This window comes from Botryllus schlosseri, chromosome 7 (assembly GCF_051294905.1).
Source record: "Botryllus schlosseri isolate E-star chromosome 7, Bs_hap1, whole genome shotgun sequence".
NCBI lineage: Eukaryota > Metazoa > Chordata > Ascidiacea > Stolidobranchia > Styelidae > Botryllus > Botryllus schlosseri.
In genome coordinates this window covers 5,580,727-5,594,851 of record NC_137242.1, presented here as the reverse complement: position 1 = coordinate 5,594,851, position 14,125 = coordinate 5,580,727, and the positions used below count along the sequence as shown (strand labels likewise).

The following is a 14,125-nucleotide window of genomic DNA, read 5'->3' as shown; positions in this document are numbered from 1 at the left end:
GCCGGATGAAAATATTTGGCAGGGTCGTATGTTTGATACCCCTGATGTAGCTATATATATACAGTTATTGACGAATTTTATTAGCAGTTCTACGTGTGCGTGAGCGATACAACGCATTTTTGCATGTATATTTAATTTTATATTCGTTATTTTATTCAAGATAAACGGCCAATTAACCTGTCTTTAACGCATCTAGCAAAATGTAATGACTTTGAATGATCACTCATACTTCGAAATTTCAATTTGACTTGAATTGTGACTTGACTCGTGACTTGACTTGACTTGACTTGACTTGACTCGAGTCACCTCCAAAAAACGAGTGACTTGACTTGACTCGAGTCACCTTCAAAAATCAATTGACTTGACTTGACTCGAGTCAAAATTTGCAATGACTCGAAATGACTCGTGACTCGAAGGTAGTGACTTGATCCCAACACTGCTGTAGTGTGGTATGTAGCTTGACACTTCAACTCTGAGTGAGTGTTCCAGATGTGCATTAGTGAGTTCTGTTCTGTGTTTGTTTTTGATTAAGTTCAAGTCCGCAAAGGCTGATTCACAACGATAAGTTGAACCAAACACGCTTGTAACCTTCATAGCAGCTGCGCATACACCACTGTACTTTTCCATGTCAACAAGGCACCAAAAGTTTGCTGCAGCCCTGTGGGCTTTGAGGTGGAGGTCATTTTGCAGTGTTGCAATTTCAATTTTCAACTGTTCAGCATCCAGACATGACAGATTTCAATATACCGGACAGCAGCATCGATTATGGAAAGTTAGAAATATGGTACTAAACTGCGTTGAGTGTAAGAGAAACAAGCTATATGAAAAGATGCAATACGTAATGGGCATACACATATTGAAATTCTGCTAGTACTTCACCGCTATCTGCTACCGAACAGTAATATTGTTTACTACTTTGGCGTTGTCCTGGACGTCAAGCTACCATAACGGACCCCCCCTCGCCAAATTAAGGAGACCGTGGATGGCACTCCGTCATGCCGCCTGTATGGGCAGTGCGCCGTATTCTACGTCTTCGATATCTTGTGATTCTATTACATCTTCGTATATTACTAATTGTAATTGTAATTGAGGATTTTTGATATCATCATTTTAAGTGTTATTAATGTATTGTCATTGGTAAGCTACATGTCAGTGTGATTTAAACAAGAATAGCTAAATCAATCAATCTACCGTATATACTTAAAAGCTCGCTGGTAATAATCTGACGAATATTGGTAAATGCTGTTATTCGATCTATTTTTAAAACAGTCTCGCGGGCTACTCATTTGTTCCTCGCGGGCTACCTGGTGCCCGCGGGCTCCACGTTGGTGACCCCTGCTCTAGGTAGACCCACTTTGTTGACTCAGCGGAAAATTATCCATTTACCAGTCAAAAGAAATACGACACATATGAGTATTGTAGACAAGCCTTTCAAGGACAAATTTCACAACCTTATACTGCTCTTTAATCTTGGCAGAATGACCCATTGATACATGAGAATATGTATTTCTGTTGTACAAAAGTACAATTTTTAGGCTTTCGCATCATGTCATGTTAATATTGATAGAATGACTGAGAATGATATGAGGGTTCTTCATAGTCAATTAGCTATTTATGCGCAGTATAAAGTAGAAAAAACTGCGATTTTCTTCCTTACAAGTGAAATATTTAAGGGTAAATACAGTAATTTTGGCTTTTTTAGGGGTATAAATATCTTCTGACAAAGAGCCAATCTGACAACACTAATGTGATATTCGTAGTCAGCAACCTCAAAAACCCCAGAAACGGCTCTCAGATGTTCTGCCTAAATTTTACTTTTTTCATTTTGTTGAACAGTGTAATCGATTACTCGAAATATCATGCCAGGAAACATAGTCAAAAAGGATGGTATTCGAGGCTTTTGCTCAATGTGTGCAGTATTTAAAATTATTCTGCGTATGAAAACCTTTTTTTGCAAGATTCAATTGTATGTGATTCGTCATTGACGTTGTTCAATCCGCGTGGAATTTATTAATCTCAAAAATTGCCTGATTTAACTACGACTAATGAAATATGCCGGCTTCCGATTAAGCTCTTTTCCGTCATAGTCACTAATTACGCGCAGCGGCGAAAGAACCGTCTGGACAGCTGGACATGCGAACAGCTGATGCGTCTGGAATGAAATGACTGAATCGTCAACATGTGGTGAAGCGAACCGCTAGTGTGCGTAATTGGTGAGATTTGTTCGTTGAAATACAGCGATATTCTCCCTTCGAATCGGAGGAACCAAATTCTGATTAATATGCATCTTTCGAAAATTACAGTCCAACTGTAAATGATACATTTTACTGTAGTACATTAGCGATCGAATTCCCCATGTCATATAGGCCACTTCAATAGTAATTCAGATTAATATTGTTGGATATACTCCGCGGTTATACCTCCCGTCCCATATACAAAAGGTCTCGGGTTCAGCTGTTCCTGGTCCTCTCCTAAGAACCAACAACTATCAAGCCATTGTTCACGTAGAGTTGCGGCATGACGAGTATCTGAACTTCAGTCGAATAAGTGTGCGAATCGCAATGCGAACCACCTAGCACTAATTCACTGTGGCAACCCCCCTTGCTGGAAAGGCAGAAAGAATTAGATACGCGTCAAAGGTAAATACATGAGCTTCGTTGTTGGATATTGCGTATAGAAACTATGCAACTATGCGTTGGAAAGAAAAAAAACATGAAATATGATACGCAGAATAAGTGGCATTGTGATTTTCAAATGCATAACAAAGTACCACTCCGCAATATGAAATCGCGTACATTTATACATTTATTTGGCTACAGGACAAAGCAACGTTCCCCCTCGATCACTTGTTGGTCCAACTCGCACGCTGGCATTGATATTTCCGACAATAGAAGCAAATCTTTCTTTTCACTGAAATAGAAGGAATCGTCACGTAAGCATAATCTCCAAACATACTTATCGCCTCGCTATACAAAGGTTACTTGCCTTACAATTCCAGCCTTATGTTGTATAGGTGCTGCACTTCACTCGTGACTTTAGTATGTCAACATTTGGGCTCGCATATGTATTTGAGTTCTACTCGCAGTACAAACATAGCGAAATGTAATCGACAGGCGTATTATATAACCGTGAATGAGTCACGAAGAATGCAGGTGAAATCATCGATAAGATGACCCTATTACACAAACGATCGGGACAAGCCGCTAATATCACGGTGTTGATTGAAATCATATCATTGTTGCATATCTCGCATTCGCCTTTTTCCGGGCAAGTGCACCGTACCGGTAGATCACAAGAGCGGTACATACTTGTGAAGTATTCCGGACTCACATTGTTATCAATGTATGGTTTGTCATTAATATGTCAAGTATGCGTATCGCTCCGACTAACCTCATAGTTTGAAAAACATATAGACAACGAATATTCACTTGTCCGTGAGATGTTTTGCTGGCTTTAACACAATTCCTGAAATAGGATTTCTTTGGGGGTGTATGTATATAATTCGAAATTGATTCGGATAGATTTTGATGAATCAACGATATCTAAAAGTTCATCTGCTAGTTTGGAGGACTATTACTGTATGGTCCAGCGAAAATGGCACAGCATGATTAGATAATTCTCTCAGCACTTTCTCAATTAGAGTTAGGCTATTATCATACCGTGACGCTTGAGAACCTGGCAGTTGTGCTTGTATTCAAAAACTCCAGGTCGGTGAACTTGAATTTTGCAGTACTTTCGACATGGCCTCCACACTAAAAAAGATAGGATGCATTGAATGTACGAGACGTTGAATATGTAGGTAGGCCTACTAAAATTCCGAAATCACTAATGCAGTAAATCTTTCGTTTTTAGTAAGTGCTGAGACACGGTTATATTACGCGCTGTGGAAGCATCCCTTTATCGAACAAAAAGTACTTTTGCTGTTTTAATAACATAATGACGTTTCTAGTGAGTCCATTGCATGTTCCTTTCTTCTTATATCTTCGTTTCGGGTTACAGTCAGAAGTACAGACTACAGAGCTATTCAAATTCTTGTAGTGTAGCTTCAGCGAAATCAATGAATGCAATTGCATAATTTATGCCAGGTTGTGTTAACCCAATTAACAATCTGTGCTGTCACTCAACTGATTACTGTTCTCACCCTTCAAAGAATCAGATGAACTTATTACTGTACCAACGAAAACTTGAGATTCTCAAGAGTACGCAAGGTTATAGAGTTCTTCCGGTATGGTCGCACTGACGGGCCACAAAAGAGCTAAATCAGCGTCAATCTTGAAAACCACTGGATTAACTGAACTGATGATGTGTTGAAGCTCCGTTCATTTGTTCCAGCGATGACGGGTATTTGAGATATGATCAATCGAAGTTCAAAGTTTTATCAAATATGTCACTCAAAGGATCTCAAAATCACGCTATCTTCTCAGTGAATTCCGTGCTATTGCTGAAACATAGTGGAGGTAAGATAATAAAGCTGGAAATAGCAAATTCATTAGTATGATCACGAATCTGTTTATATCCATCCAGAACACGCATACAATTATTTTTTACTGTTATTTAGTTATCTACTAATTTCACCAATACGTGATAAGATTACGTATTCACCAAACCTACCTGCATCTGATCCATAAATGAAGACGAATATCAATAACACCGACAACAAAACAACGGCCTTCGCCATGGCTCGACTTCAGTATGTTGGAGTCCGCTTGTTAGGAGAGATAGCCAGTAATTGCGGCGTTTTGTTCGGCCATTCTCTTTTTCCGATGTGGGTTGCATTTCACAAAAAAATGTCGACTGTAGGCATACCTTCGGTCTCGTTTTATTTTTAACTTTTACGCGTGAGCTTCCGAAATCTAGTTGTATTCGGATTTTCCTGATAAGATCAAACTTATTTTGAACTGTTTGCAACAGATGTGCTATGTAGAAAATGTGCATTACTGACTCCATGATCTCCCGGGCCTGTAGTTCCTGACCGTTTGGATATCGCAGATACTGTTTGAGCAATGTAGCATCCCATTACAACAATCATAATACGCCATGAAATGAATTTGTTGTTAACTGGTTTCCCAATTAAGCATTCACATTTTATACATCGCGTATATACGAGTTCTGCATGTACAACAAAGTTTCGTATAATGGTTAAATGTCTACAATCTGATAAAGAGGTGCGAATAACAACCTATTATACAGCGTAGAGATTCCGTATTTTAGGGCATAGTATGGCATGGTTTGAATCGAGAAGTATCCGTATTCAATACTAGACGAACTTTATCTCTACCACAGTGGCGGCTCGTCCTATAGGGCAACTGGGGCATTGCCCCACCTAAAATTCTGTTCAATAACAATTTAACCATTTATAGACGCACAGCAATCAATATATACCGAGATCACAGCGAAACCCGCGTTCTTCTTGTGCTTTCGCTTGCAAACGCCCATACATAGCGAAGTCTCTGCGAAAATCGAATTCTCTTCTGTGTTTTCGCTTTGTGAATGCCTAGCCGGGGCTTGCCCCGGTAGCGCTCATAACAAGCTTTCACTATCTATTCTCTCAAAGCCGCGCACAATAAAGAAACGGTGATTCACTCTCTCCTATTCGTAAAATGGCCGAGCAACCGGGGCAAATATGCCTACTCGCCCTTAAGGTGTGATGTAACAATCGTATCTATATCTGAACTCGGTTACCGTAATATGCGTTGAGTCGACCTTTGCTGGAATAGGTCGATTTTGACGGTGTTTCGCACCATGATAATTCTTGAAACTTGGTATGATATGTCGTGAAGGTAGTATTTAACACTGCTCCAAGTTTCAGGCTTGCTACTTAAAGATAATGGTAGTAATTCCGTTTCCGAAGTTCAGTGTGTGCTGATCTATCATGTACATAGTACAGCAAACAGATTTTACTCAAAAGCCGGTATTGGTCTCCATTGATTTTGACGATGTTCTATACCGAGATCGGTCATGACATTTGGCACGGTAAGTGTTAGTATCGACCAGTGGCGGCTCGTGACAATATCGGGTGGTGGGGCAAGGGCTGCGAGCGACTTTTATCAACATGACGTCACAATGGCGTTTTCCAACGTAAAAAAGTAACTTTATGATGGTCACATGAATTTCCCGACAACAGTGATTTTAACGTAGGTGCCGCGAGAGGTTTGCCGGTGAGCCGTGACTTGAAGTGTGGTAACAAATGTTTTATTCATTTATTTTTAATCAAAGGATTATTTTACAAAATGTACGTGAACTAAGAATCGTCCCTATGCCACGAATCAAGTATCAGGTCATCCTTAGTAGCATGCGTTTTGATTTCATGGTAGAGTTATAGATTACGCAAATCGATGGACCCTAAAATCCGACCGTCACCCCAAATTCGAAATCCGGATCCAGTCCGGCCAGGTAAAAAAACATTGAAATCCTGCTCCGGCTCCTGAACCGGACTGTGGCGGTGGCCATCTCTGGTTACGACCAGGTGATAATAGGCAACCAAAGCGGAGGCACCCGGCGTACGATTGGATCAATAGACTGGACAACTTCTAGACCTCTCATTTTTGCTCTAAAGGCAACTGCGTAAACTACGTACGGGATAAAGATTCAATACGATTCATGTTCGCACTTGACTTGACCTGACTAATTCCAATGACTAGAACTCGAGAGATTGCGTAAGCCTAACTGGAAAGGTCAACGAGTTCGGACACATGCGCAATTGTTATCTCATAGATTGGGCCTGTCATATTGAATCCAGAACATCAATTTGAATGGTCTTTGAAGAACTAAGGACAGCAGCCTCGGAACTTCGGTCTCGGAACAACGTAGGACATTTTGGCCTTGAAACTGGAGACTGTGACACAACACATACGGCTTACTGTCTATAAGTCTGCTGCGAAATCGCCGTTGGAAAATATATTAATCAATAAATACATGAATAAAAGCCGTAACTTAGTATACTGTTACAAGAAATCATCGAGAAGTAGCATACGCAATCTCATAACCCATTCCGGTATGGTACACTGTCAAAATCAATGCAAACAGACGAACACCTAACTTTGAGTAAAATAGATCGAGGAATAGGCTGATCGAATGATCAGCTGTTAGCCGACATCGAAAATGAAATAGCTATCGCAATTGACAGGGGATTGTAAGCAAATGGTTTGAAGGCCACAATTTCACAGTGAAATGGACATTGGCGAACATAAAATTATGTGAATATTTGAATGCAAACCGAGAATCTTGGTTAGCTGTTTCATGCGATCATCGAGATATACCATTGGAAATATCATCACCGATCTCGTTATGGAACGCAGACTATATAGATTAGCACAGACCGACACCGGCTTTTGCGTGAGATCCACAATGACGTAGGTAGGCTAAGTATCAGATCAGCGCGCATCTCTACCATACTCGACCTCGAAAACGAAATAACTGCCTCAATCATTGAGTGTCAACTTTAAGACTTGGCACCGTGTTCGATACTAAAATCAAGACATACCGTGTGAAAGCTCATGACAGATCTAGGTATGGAACATCGTTAAAATCAATAGAGACCAATAACGGCTTTTGCGTAAATTTGTTGGCGATAAATGAAGAGTCAGCTCTTACTCGACTTTGGAAACGAAATTACCACCCACATAGTTCAGTGACAAACGTTAGGTCAAAATTTGTCAAAATTGTTCATAAAGTCAAAAAATTTTTGACGTCTTTATTTCGTTTCTATCGTAGATTTTGCACTGTCGGTGAACGTATCATTTGATATTTTACAGCTTGTAGCCTACTTTATAGGCCTACTGTTGTAAACGGCCAATTGTCTGCTCATACTGAATCATCAACGGTCAAATAAAACAAATAGGTGGACATGGTATTATGGTCAACGTACCGCAATATCCTAACTGGGGCATCATTCTTATATTGAGAAGCGCATGATGAAAAATTGTAATAAACAACATTGTCAGAATGAAGCAACATGATGTGTCACCAGTAGTGTGTGCACAACTTGAGTGTTGTCAGCCAACAACTGCTGCTGTTGAACGGCCTTGATGCACTTTTTACCCAAGAATATAGGAAAGTATCTCTCGTTGTACTACAATTTTTTAAAAATTATTTCCACCATAATACGTATTGGAATTTTTCATAGGGCCAGATTTCGTTAAAATATTGTTTTTTATATGTACAAAGTTGCCTGTTTCTATGCCCAAAACGTTTTTTCAGGCCAAACTACTTTGTTGGGACAGCCAGTTACAACCGGAAATGTAGATAACTGGTACAATTTTGTCATTTTTTAGGAAAACACCTAATTTGCATACGTTAGGTCAAAATTTGGTCAAAATGCATTTTTTTTAGGTCAAAAAAAGTCAAAATTTTAATTTTTTAGGTCAAAATTTTAATTTTTTTAGGTAAAAAAAAACCGCCCTAGTCATCACCAATAGCATGATTTTACGAGGAGTATTTTCTTTATTATATCTGTGTGAGTCATTTCCAACGTATGTGAATCCGCTAATACACAATTCAACATGGGCACAACCATACAATAGATTTTAAAAAATGAATACAGTCATTTCGTTGAGGTTATGTTTAAACTATCTACATCACACTCGTCGAGCTCTATTCGTTATGGTGGAGTGTTTGAAAGAACCCATTGATGATTCATTCTAAAAACACTTAAAGAAAATAGAAAATGAAGAACTAACCTCAGGTCAAATTTGCAACCAAGGAATTTTCGAACGAAGATACCATTGTGGAAGGAGGATTATTCGATCACGCTGAACTGGAGGTAGATGGAAGTATATGCATTTTGATCGTCGCTCCGCAATAAAGGGCTGCAAACTAACAACTTTTGTTAGCATATTGATCTTGGTGAAAGTAAAAGTAGTCAAGTCAATTAGTCAAGTATGTAGGCATGGAAATTTGTTTCATACCACACCATAATTGTACACTACACATGTACAATTTACAATTTCGTTCCATATCTATCCATACTTCCGTACCATGCCATACTATGCCTCTTTTTAGCTGGTGTTGGGCGTTTATTTGTTTTCCTGACTTTAGTATGCTTAAGCATGCCGTTGATTGATATGGTGTGTGATCCGTTCGTTTTACGGCACTTGCTTGGATTGCATGAATCGGAAAGGCCCTGATATGCGTGACGCAATTATTACATAATTCAACCTTGTACTATCAACTATCATATTAAATGTAATTTGGACGACATAATATTCTGCACAATGTAAGAAACGGTTTCAGACGGCTATAATCCCCGCTATAAGTCTTCGAATAAGAAGGTCGATGTTGAGGCAGGGACCTTTTTATTATTATTCAACCCTAAATTAAGGAACGACTCTGCTAGACTGTACTAATTAATATGATATTTTCATGGAAACCGGAAAATCTTCGCATCAACTTCAAAAAATTCTTTAAAAATCATCACATTTATTAAAATTAAACTCGTCACTATTCCACCTTATGCAATAAATTACATTCTTTATCGGTGCATTATACTTGATATTGGCGTTTTTTTGTTGTTGATAGGAGCCCGAAACTTCTCACTCGCTGCCTCACATTTTCTTATCAGCTTTTGAATTGAGGCTTTGTATTTTTTTTAGTGGAATCGAATAACATTCGTCGACCACCAAAAGATTACCGAAACCAAATTTTGTCCCCATTCAATACAAATTCGCATTGAAGTTGCTCGCATCAAATAATTTGATGATGTATTGTACAGGGAGATCTCCTGCATGAAACGTCTGGCACATGAGTCGGGAAAATAACAAGAATTCACGTAGTTTGAGTTATATAACGCCTGCTTGGGAGGAAAAGTTTAACTAGTGTAGTCCCGTCATGCAACTACCTGCAGGTGCACCAGTGCGCTATCTATCATCGTGTTGTGCTCTATTACAAAATATCTTCTCTCTGTATGAATGCATGACATTTCGTCAAGAAACGAAGAGCTAAAGAGAGCAACTTAATCGGGCTTTGCAATAGATACTTAGAATACTTTGGATCATTACTAATTCCATCGAGAAAGCTAGAGCAAGCAGCACGAGTGTCGTGCAAGTAGACTATATTCACATCTATATTATCAATAATAATTATTTTGAGTAAATAAACCTAACGATCAATTATGTCTGAGTAACGCACCACCCATCAAATTCTTTCTTCCGATGCTGTTGATCTCACTGTACTGCTCCATATATGGATGTTCGCCGATATGTTATGTAATTCTCCGTCAGTAAAATTGATCATTTATCAAAGTTTTCAGTTCAACATTTCGAGATTTGCTGCTCCTAATTCATGGGCGTTGGTAAATGGTAACGAAAGAATCATTTCAAACTCACTGGGTCGATAATATTTCATGAGCAGGGTATCATTCGGAGCTGTCTATACTCTCGATAAATTCCTCCACAGATTACCGACCTTGACCACATGTATTAGAAATAACAATTGTTCGGAAAAAAGTCAGAGGTGCGAAATTTTCAAAACAGCAAAAAAATATTTTGCAAATCTTCCCGAGTATTTCACGGTTAGTCACAATATATGAAAAGATGATATGCATGAGAGGTATCATAAGCGTATTGAAAAGCTGAAAATGTTGATTTGTTTTCAATAAATTTCCCCTATTATATATATGTACGAGAACAGACCTCTTGTCTTGGTATCGGGTCATTAAATTTGTGAACAATTTTCGATTCTTAAGTTTCTTTAGTCACTTCGTTCAACACCATAAAATCAAGCGTCAATACCCATCCATTCTTCGTCGTGGTATTTGTCAAACATCAATTGTTCGTTATTTCATCGCATACTTGATATCATCAAACGCCCGCTATAATCCCTGCAACTTCTAAATAACGATGTTTCGCTATCGTTACAAACGACTCTTCTCAGTATCCACCCACCTAACGTAGGCGTTATCTGTATAGATTCTCTGTTATGCAAAACAATATAGGACAGATAAGTTTTATATCGGGCTGCTGTGAATCAGGTGATGGATGGATGTTACATATCAATCTATGTAGTTTGTACAGTTATCGTAATCCGTAATTCTACTTTTAAACCATACTTTTATTGATATAGGTGGTCAACTCCTAAGTAGTTCGACTTTTTCAAGCTCAATTTCAAATAGTCTTTGCTTGTCTTGAAATATGCCCGGTTTACATTATTGTATATAAATACATTGCATTGCATCCGCGTAAGCGTTGTCTTGGAAAAGCCTAGAATTGGGCCGTGCTACAAGTCGGCTGGTAACGGAATCAAAATAAAGATTATAGGACTGGTGTAAATTAACATTGTTGTCGAAAAACACCGTGAATACCACGAACAATAACACCATCAACATGTTTGACCACTTCCGCTTACGTTATGCCACATGTCCATATGCATTCGTCTTATTTGGTCGGATTCCTTTATAAAACGGGAAACTATCGGATTTTAAATACGCGGACTGCATATATTATGATTACATAGAGATAACACAAACTTGGCATCTGTATTACAATGTAAATAAAAACAGCTTTCTTAAAATAACAACGGTTCGATCCTAATAATATGTTAATAAATTACTCATGCGGCAGCGGTGACAGTTCAAGCGTCACGTGGTGTATTGTGACGCTTGACATGCACCGTATATCTATAATTAGTACTTTCCGGAAGTTGGTTAGTTTATTTTTATGTGGTAGACTCGCGGATCGATTAGTGTTATCTCGGATGTTCCCGATCGATTCATTGATTATCATGCCATTGTCTTAATCTACTAATTGAAGTAATCTGTAAAAAAGTCCGACCTATAATTATATACTTGCGCTTGTACTAAGATCAGCAGTGTTGATTTTCGAACTTGGCAAAGCTCCAGTTTTGAAATAAACATAGATATTCCGATTTTCTTCACGGGTGAAAATATAGGGGAACTAATCTTTCAATCAGTATCATATCATTGTTTCTCAAACTATGGTATAGCTCGACTCACGGAAAACGCATTTTGTAATCTTGAAATGTCAATTCATGACGCAAAATTTCCTATCCTGTACGCATGTTGATCATGTCTGTAATTTTTCGGGTGTCCAGATATGAAAAGTTCAAGTCAGTTTGAATACGCGGCGGAAATACTGAAATGTTTTGTTTAGGTTCACCTTCTTTAACAAAGAGAGAAAAATTCAATGTACAGCTTGTCTTCCAAGAACCGCCCTAAATGTGACGTACACATGCACTAATATGACGTCAGCCAATGAATTGAAAATGTGGCATCGTATCGGTAACTAAAACGGTGCATGCGGTGTTATCATGTTATTGTCACGGTGAGAATGTGTCGATCAGATAAACGTATCCTCGCATATCGCCTCGGTTACGACGTTACGGAATCACTATCATTATAAGTTAAAACAAGGGCCCTTGTCACAAGGCTCTTTGCACCACTGACATTAAACAATGAACAACACTTACTAAAGATATAGTAATTGTATGTACTATTTTTCGGGGTCACTTCAGGTTGCCATAACTCCCACCGGGGCTCAAACCAATGGACTTGGGCCCCAATGTGCCAGTGTTAGGAGCAAGTGACTACCTTTGCGTCACATTATCTCGAATCATTTCACATTTCGACTGCAGTCAACTCAAGTCACTTGATTTTTTGAAGTGAGTCGATTCAATTAACAAGTCAAGTTGAATTTTCGAGATACGAGGCGTGATTCGAAGCCTTGGCATTTTGCTAGCGGTTTGAAATGCAAATCCCAAATCGAGGAACGGATATAGAGTTTAATAGGCACGCAAAAAGGCGTTGTATCACTCAAGCATATGTAGAACTTAAGTAACTGTATAGCCCCAATCGATAATTATATGGATGCAATATTACACTCTCATTCAGGACGCATTAAAAAGTCCTACTCGGTTCAATACCTGACGTACTTAGTTTTATTGTCCACCAGGTACATGCAATGTCGCGAATGTACGTTGCACAGACATGGTGCAAAAGGCCTCCCTCATTTGGTGACTTGAAATTATCTGGTAAATTCTGCTCCGATTCATGTGTCAATCCACGTTTCTATAACGTTGAGTCAAGTCAATTCATTTTCGCAAAGTGACTCGAGTCAAGTCAAGTTAAGTATTACGAAAAAGTTGGCTAGAGTCATCCCAACACTGCAACGTACGGTACACAGATAGATTGCGCCTATGCCATTGGCGATACGGTGAATAAGTTGAAGTTTTTTTTTGATTTGTGGATTAACTGAAATTATGGTAAGACTTTAGAAATATTCTCAAATTGAATTGCATTTTAGAACAATACAGAGAATACTACACCCAGTTCTTATCATTAACATGCATGATTACATGTACTCCAAACAAACCAAACCATTACATAACGTACCTATGACCTTTTGAGTCAAAACGGTAAATTGAATTACTCTGAAGGTATACCATCACGAAATATAGCAAGATTAATACATGATTAGCATTAACGCTGTCGTATATCCGAAGGAGAGTTTTTTGTACTGAGGACAGTGACCTTGATCGTTTTTTATGGATATTACTAATTTTTAGGAGATCCGGATGCAACATAGGCGTCCTGACAAACACTTCGGAATGGAGAAATAAGACAACTGTTATTGACATAATAAATTTCGGCCTGAAGGGAAAGTTATCGTTATTGTTATTATAGTAATGTTTTCTGCACACCAATAGAAATGATCATCGACAAAGCGCACGTGTCAAGTTACACCAATTCAGATCCGCATTATATTTTATGTCTCATTATAATCATCTCACAAGAAACGAACCACTTGAGCTTCATACAGTAATTGGTTTCGATAGTAGAAAAGTTGAATGACTTTCTGAATCACGCGTACACGGTTCTGATAGGGAGGGTGTTGTCTAGACTAGAGTTGCATTTAAAACAAGAATCAATTTAAAATAAGCATGATAAAAACTTGTTCCTTGTTTAAAACATATTATGTAATGTTGTTGTTTTTGCCTTGACGTCACGAATCTTTAGTTGTGACGTCACAATGGATTGACATTGACGACTGAAAATATAGGGTGAATAGGGCTCCTTTGACTAAAAAGACTTCCGATACCTGGCATAAATGGACCAAAAATAGCTTAAACCAGGAATAAACCGTTATGCAGCATTTCTACGGTCGGATGCCAACAT

The 14,125-nt window shown here is 38.6% G+C and overlaps 2 long non-coding RNA genes across 2 annotated transcripts in view; both read right to left on the bottom strand.

The window, feature by feature from the left end:
• The window catches only part of LOC145443550 (uncharacterized), a 63,606-nt gene that overhangs the window by 10,975 nt on the left and 38,506 nt on the right, over positions 1 to 14,125 (bottom strand). The window lies entirely within an intron of this gene.
• On the bottom strand, positions 2,456 to 4,869 carry LOC145443548 (uncharacterized). Its single transcript, XR_013916466.1, has 3 exons — positions 4,612 to 4,869; positions 3,660 to 3,752; positions 2,456 to 2,910 (listed from the first exon to the last, which is right to left on the bottom strand). It is a non-coding gene; the product is annotated as an uncharacterized LOC145443548 (long non-coding RNA).